The sequence below is a fragment of the Erpetoichthys calabaricus genome, chromosome 5, assembly GCF_900747795.2.
Source record: "Erpetoichthys calabaricus chromosome 5, fErpCal1.3, whole genome shotgun sequence".
Classification (NCBI taxonomy): Eukaryota; Metazoa; Chordata; class Cladistia; order Polypteriformes; family Polypteridae; genus Erpetoichthys; species Erpetoichthys calabaricus.
In genome coordinates this window covers 112849576-112857281 of record NC_041398.2, presented here as the reverse complement: position 1 = coordinate 112857281, position 7706 = coordinate 112849576, and the positions used below count along the sequence as shown (strand labels likewise).

The 7706-nt window shown below is 37.4% G+C and overlaps 1 long non-coding RNA gene across 1 annotated transcript; it reads left to right on the top strand.

Annotated features, from left to right (window-relative positions):
• Positions 1-3048: 3048 nt before the first annotated feature.
• On the top strand, positions 3049-7373 carry LOC127527904 (uncharacterized). Its single transcript, XR_007935079.1, has 3 exons — positions 3049-3175; positions 6243-6350; positions 6727-7373. It is a non-coding gene; the product is annotated as an uncharacterized LOC127527904 (long non-coding RNA).
• Positions 7374-7706: the final 333 nt, after the last annotated feature.

Genomic DNA, 7706 nt, shown 5'->3' with positions numbered 1-7706 from the left:
GACCAAATAAATCTGAAACATTTTGCATTATTGCTAGAAATCCCCAGCATAGGGTATAGAGCAAAACCAAGCCCAAAATAACCTTGACAGTACTAATTTTGCGATGACTTAACACCAATCTCTTACACTGATTGTCAGCAAATAAAGCCTGACGCTGTTTCAGCAACACCCAGATGATGTAGAGATTGACACCAACCATTAATAAGATTCCCAGGTATTCAGCATAAGAGAAATAGTAGATGCGATACGTTTGTAACCATCCTTTGTAGCTATCAGTCATCATGTTAACGGAACAGACACACAGATTTACATTGAGGCTGTTGTCTTCAGAAGGGAGAGTTAGAAAGGGAATATAGGTTGTGGTCCAAAACATGCACAGAATAGACATAGTTACCTTCAGGATGAAATCCCTCTTTAGGATTAGAAATGGTGCCCTGGGCACATTTTTCAGCTTAGTAAACCAGAATAAACTGAAAAGCAGTGTGGTCCAGACACTAATCTTCATAGCCGTGTGCATTATCATGACCACAAACTTGCAAGGGAGGCTCATAGGATAACAGTTGTTTATGGCAAGAGGGATAATCCTGGTAAAGTCGCGGAAAATCATATGGAGCAAATTGGATGAAGCTAAGAAGATTACTAGAAGTCCAGGTGTACTGAGTTTTGTCTGCTTCCTGTTGGTGGCAAAAATAATGAAACAGTTGCCAAAAACAGCTGGAACAGTGAGACATATGTAGATAATCAAAACGGGGATGCTCAGCTTTGAGACCTCCATGATTTAAAAATCTTTTCTGAATGCAGTTCCTTTTTCTAAGGCCTTTATGCCAGGAGTAATAAGTCATATTGCTGTAGGGAAAACAGATACCACATGGGTTTATGCATGTTTTTTGGACTGTGTGTTAAAGGCATTAAATCAGAAAGAATATCAAATGAATTATGAACGTAAAACCACCAGGTCCAGATAATGTTTCAAGTCAGTGTGGCTTCTTTAATTAAATTGGAAATTTACAAAACTGAATTATGCATGTATCATTATATTTTAATGCATTTTATGATGCAGTGCTTTAGAAAATTAGTTTGTTAAGTGAACAGGGACCATAGCTGAGGACATCTTTTGCTTTTTTATTGGTATTTTTTTTTTCTAATGCCATCTTGTGTTGCTAGGTCTGCAAAGCATAACGTTATTTATATACGAACAGGCAGCATTTCTGAAAGTAATGATTCATTTGCCACTTTCATATATGTACTGAGTTTGAATTACAGTAAAATCTTTCATAATTATTAAATTAATCGTCTATATTAGTAGGCACTAAACAAAATAGACCATTATTTAATGTTATTGTGAAGCTGGCTCGATTATCTGAAACTTTAACTTTAGGGCCCCTCATTTGTTGCAGATTTCCGAGTGCTCCTGTGCTCCAAATTGAGCAGAGTTTTTTTTTCTGATTATCCCCCGTAGTACTAGGGTGTTGTACCGTGTTAGCCATTATGAATGTAGAGAAAAGCCAAGCAAAATGACACCTTTTATTGGCTAACTAAAAAGATCTTTATATAGACAACATATTTACATCTTTTGAACAATTACGTTCAAAATTCAACCTCCCAGCTACACATTTCTTTTACTATCTTCAAATTAGAAATTTTGTTAAACGGAAATTGCCCGATTTCCCCCACCTTGCACCCTCCACAATGCTGGAAAAAATACTGCTCAATTTCGAGGAAACAAACACTATTTCCGCAATATATAAAATCTTATTAGAGTCCCTACCTTTCAAAGATCCAAGAGGACATTGGGAAGAAGATCTCTTAATCAATATATCAGAAAAGGAGTGGAAGGTAGCAAAGCAGAGAATTCACTCAAGTTCTATATGCGCAAAGCATAGAATTATTCAACTAAAAATTATATATCGAGCCCATCTGTCTCGCTTAAAACTATCCAAAATGTTTCCAGGGCAGGATTCAACCTGCGAGCGCTGCAACCAAGCTCCTGCCTCACTGGGTCACATGTTTTGGGCCTGCACTAAACTAACATCATTTTGGACAAAAATTTTTAAGTGCCTCTCAGACAGCCTTGGTATTACAATTCCTCCTAACCCGCTAACAGCTGTGTTCGGTGTTCTTCCAGATGGACTTGAATTGGAGAAGGACAAGCAAACTGTGATTGCATTCACTACGCTTTTGGCACGCAGACTTATTTTGTTAAATTGGAAGAATCCTAATTCTCCTCTTATAAGTCAGTGGGAAACCGATGTTTTATATTATTTGAAATTGGAAAAAATCTAATTTTCAGTTAGAGGATCTGTATAACATTTTTTCAAAACATGGCAGGATTTAATCAATATTATTTTAGAATAAGAGAAATAACTATTACTGCATTTAACTCCCTTCTCCATCTCTTATTAACATAGATATTTACTTCTCCCTTTCTTTTGTTTAATATTGTCTTATTAAAAAGCCTTAAGCAATTTTCCTTTAGCTAAGCTCTCCTTCTCAGGGGTGGGGTTTGATTAGTCTTCAAATTTGTTGGGTTATAAATTGATCTGTTTGTATGGAATGATTACAATGAAAATTAATAAAAATAAAAATATAAAAGAACACACAAAAAAAAAAATAATAAAAAGATTACAATACGCAAGCTTTCGAGGCAACTCAGGCCCCTTCTTCAGGCAAGATGTAATCACCCAAAATTTAAGAAAGTACAGCTTTTACCTGAGTGCCTTGCCACCTAATCTTTCACTTCTGTGTGTATCCAAAGTCTGACTAGCTTGTAGTCTCCAGGTTTTATTTTATTCTTGTTACTTATGGCAAACTTTAGGTGCAGCATGTTTCATGTCCGAAAATGTTGCTTGGTAACACAAAAATTAGCAATGCTTTCTCAAAACTGGACTCAGTTTCTAGTCCATATACTCTTTTTCCCTCCCACATCTTAAAAACATACAGATAAGGCTAATTAGTTTCTTGAAACTGGATGAGGATGTATTATTTGCTTCCTGTGATGGGCTGGCCTGCTCTCTGGTGTTATTTCCTGTCATGCACTCAATGATTCAGGGAAAAGCTGCTTACAAACTAGGCAGAAATAACTGAGCTCGGAAAATGGATGTTACGGCAGAAACAATAAGAAACTAATGCATTGTTCAAGACAGTAGATGGGATGGTGCATTCATTAACTGAACAGGTCATCAATGAGCTATATAGTATTTAAAAATGTAAAGTGAATCTTAATGACATATTCTGTGGAGATAATTATTAGTGTGTTGTACTTAATCTACAGTCTTTGTATTGCCTGATGTGCTTAAAGGAGTATACAATTGTTTACTCTGCACACCTCCAGAATTCAGTGATGATGAAAAATTGGGATCTTATTTGTTGATGTTGTAATCTGTTCCTGCTGTGTCCACTCTCAGGGATGCAAGCAAAGTGTGATAGTTCCTACTCTATACCTTTCCACAGAAGTCACAATGTGTCCAGAGAGGTAAATGAATATTATTTTAGCCCAAGTGGCACATTTTACTGTTGACAGTGTGGTCAGTGACATTAATACTCTCAGTTCTGTTTTACATTATTATTGCAAATATGTCCTAAGTGCATAGTGTACTATATAGGTTGTTTTGTTTTCTGGAAATATATTGTACAAAATGTTAACTTTCTTTTTTGTTTGGAAACATAGTCTTGTCACTTTTTTTGCTATATTGCATTTGTACTCAAATAACATTTGAAATGGTTTTCCTTTCTAATTTGTGTAATTTTGCTTTTTTGGTGATCCAGTGATTGTTTGAGCATGCCACAATATAATTTTCCATATGAATAAAGTATGTATTTTATACCAACTAAATCATTCATACTTTGTTATTAATGGCTTTTTTTTGGTAACATAATTATTGAGTTTGAAAAATCAGAGATGATTTGAAGCCTGATACTAGGACATAACCGATAATATTGGGACGATATTTGGACTCTACATATGCATTAGTATTGATTGAACCTGCACTGATATTGCTATACTAAAACTTGTCTAAGTAAAGCATGTTTATTAAGTCATTTTTATAGTGTAAAAGTCCTCAGCTTGAAAAGTTACTCCCCCTGACGGTAACAAACTGAGGATTCACAATGTGCATGCTAAATAATTCCATTTGCTTCAAAACTCTAAACTTCACCTGCATTCATCATCCCCGGGACTGACAATAACACACATTTTTACAGAGGATGCATAAAGTAATTCATTTACTTGAAGTTCAGAATTTTCCTGTTAAAATGCTGCATTCCATGTTTTTCCACTTTCCCCATTTGTGTTCAACACTGCCAAAATGTCTGCTACACAGCCTACTCCAACTGTGTACTGTTGAGCCTCTGATTGATCGGCCGCCAATGTCAATCTGTCAGTTTTCACATCAAAAGACGGGTGATTGATAAATTGGCCAATCAGAAAAAAAAAAATTTTCGGCATCTGCTTTTCAAGACTTTATGGTAATTTAATTTTGGTGCTTCTTTATTCCAGGTATTATGATATTTGAGCTAGGCATGTATCATTTTTGCTGCAAACTTTCCTGCAAACATAGTGCAGGGTCATTCCATGTCAAATCAACCGATTTTCCAGGCACTTTGGTCTCAAAAAATTCTGAAACAAAATACCAGGTGTATCCATGTTATCCAGGAGAAACCCTGTAAAATTATTTTGATGTAAGATACTTTCCAAGATACGGCCAATTTTGTGAGGGGAGAGGGGTGTCACATTTGACACAGCTTTATTTTTTCATAGTTTTACAAGTCCATTTCTTAAGAACTAAACCACCTAACAGGCTCAATTTTTGCCTAATGGTACTTTTACAGGTATAGAACGTGACAAAATGAAAATGTTTGGTGCAGATGACACCACTTGTTAAGTGCAGAACTTCAAAAATGGAAAAAAAGTATTCTGCGTCTTCGGCTTTGTGATTTTTAGGCTTTCAGAAAGTTTGCTTCTAACTGATACAACCTGCTGAAATTTTTTCCATGTTTAGATACCTACACAGAGCTTTTCAAAAGGTTCTAAACAAATAAGAAACTGCAACAGGGTTCGACCAGCAGACCTCTCAAATGTGAAAAAAATCATTTTGGGTCTAATTTTCAGACCAGCTTAATGCACTGTGGTAATGTCTAGACATTTTAAAAATAATTTTTCCTGTATCCTACATGGTCAATGGGAGGTATTTTCTGCAAAAATGAAAATGTTAAATTTCAATTTCATTTTCAAAGTCAGCATGCAAAAAAGGTGCAAAAAATGAAAATTAAATAACCCTGGTTGCAATTTCATTTTCAAAGTCTGTGCGCAATAATACTGTAAAAATGAAAATATATCTGCCGCAGCCAGTTGTTATGTGGGCGACCCCTTGGTTTGGTCCAGCCACTCGGGTCCCCAACAATGAGGATTTTACAAGCTGGATCACCCTCGGGGAAATGCGCCACATGGCCGTAGTGCCGTAACTGACGCTCCCTCACAAGGCAGGTAATGTGCCTCATTTGGGACTCCATGAGCAACCGCTCATTAGACACAAAGTCAAACCAACGGTACCCAAGGATTTTCCTGAGACACAGTACCAAAGGAGTCCAGTCTTCGACTGGATAGTGTCCATGTCTCGCAACCATATAGCAAGACAGGAAGCACCAGGACTCTAAAGACTTGGACCTTCATCATTTTGCATAGATATCGGGGACGCCACACACCTCTTTCCAGTGACCTCATGACCCCCCATGCCCTTCCAATCCATCTACTGACTTCATAGGAAGAGTCACCAGAGACATGAATGTCACTGCCAAGGTAAGTAAACCTCTCGACAAGGTCAACACTCTCTCCGCAAACAGACACACTGCTGATGGCTGTGCCCAAGAGGTCATTAAAGGCCTGTACAGGAAGTGGTAAATGAACGACCCAGAAGAACTACACTGATTACACATGACATTGTTACAGAACCAGGGTTGTTGACAAAGAGAGCCCACATTGCCTCCCAGAAGCAAAACCAGTGCAGGTGGAACTTGAGATCAGGTACATGCTAGATCTTGGTGTGATTGAAGAAATTTTTAATCCATGGTACAGCCCCATTGTTCTGTTTGTTACTTTGTTATTTTAGATTAACTAAAGCTAATGGGCCTAGATTACAGTGGTGTAGGATATGAAAACACAGGCTGTATTCAGTGACTTGAAGCAGGCTCTCACATCAACACCTGTCTTCATAATACCTGATATTTCTTTACCTTTTATCTTACAGACTGATGCTTCAGACATGATATCTGGGTGCTGTGTTGAGCCAAACTGTCAACGGTGTTGAACACCCCAGAATGTATTTTAGCCGGAAACTACTAGATTGGGAAACAAAGTAGGCAGTAAATTGCGATCAAATGTGCTGTTAACCACCTGAGGTGCTGTCTCCTGGGACACGAGTTTACTCTGGTTACAGACCATGCTCCTTTATAGTAGATGGCACTGCAGAAGAAGTCAGATCCCTTGGTCCCAAAGTGGTTGTTGGATCTTTATTAGTTCAAAGTCCTACATCATTGAGGAACTCTCCATGCCAATGCCAATGCCAATGCATTGTCTCGCGTTCATGACCTCACAGCTTGTGTCGCCCGATCCAACATACTGTCACACGCTTGCACATGGGAAACAGCTTGAAAGCTTAGGTGATGGTAATACTCTGCTGTGACAGGAGATGGCACTGTGTACTAAATTGCTCTCTTCTTTCCCATCTGCAGAAAGGAAGATTGACACTTCCATCTCTGATGTCACTTCCGGGGTCCGTCTACCTGGACCCTCCTTTTCCTGCCAGAATGCCTAAAAAATGGAGGAGCCACCATCTTGGGCAGTCTACCTGAGACAGCAGTTGATATAACTTGCTTTTGTTGTGTTATGCTCACATTTCTTGTCAAATCATTTATTCTAATTATGTAGTGTTGGCTGCAAGATGCCCCAAATCTTTGACTTTGTCCTGCTTTTTCTTTACGATGGATAAAGAAATTCTACAAAGATTATAAGCAGAGGAGCACATGATGTTACCTAACTTTCAGGTATACTTCTGGATTGTAAATGCATTGTATATGTTTTTGAGATTAAGCAAGTAGTCAAAAATAAATGAGCTTGTGATTGCTTGATTAGTCATGGATAGAAAATTCTGCTCTCATTCATTTCTACATGGTTTGCTCTACTCATCAGCTACTATTAATTGCTGCTTGCTAGCTAGAAGTTTTAGAGTTTTTGACTCATTTAGAATATGATTCCATCAAAAGAGACCTTTAATATGTGAGATTCTACTATCTTCTGCACCCTGACAAGACATTATTAAATTTTTAAAATGCACAGTATTTTGAAATTGAAAACGCTAACTACAGATTTGTATGTTGACAATGTATTTGTACCCTTTGGGCAACTGTTACTCAAATATAACATTAAAAATTCCTTTTACTATACAGTACAGCACGGATAAACATTTTCCTGAAAGAAACCTGGCCCTTTTAATTTTTCCAAAGTATATAGTAGTTTGTAGTTGCATCTCTCCAGACAATACCAGTGCTTTTAAATGAGTGCACCTCTAGATAATCTGAGATACCATTGGGGATTAGACCTTTCAGTATCAAGGTCAAGACCCTATTTTTGAGTGATGTTGTCAGGCACCTCATTCAATTGCATATTTTCAGAATGTTCACTGTTCACACTATTTAGAATAAAACCTTTCTTT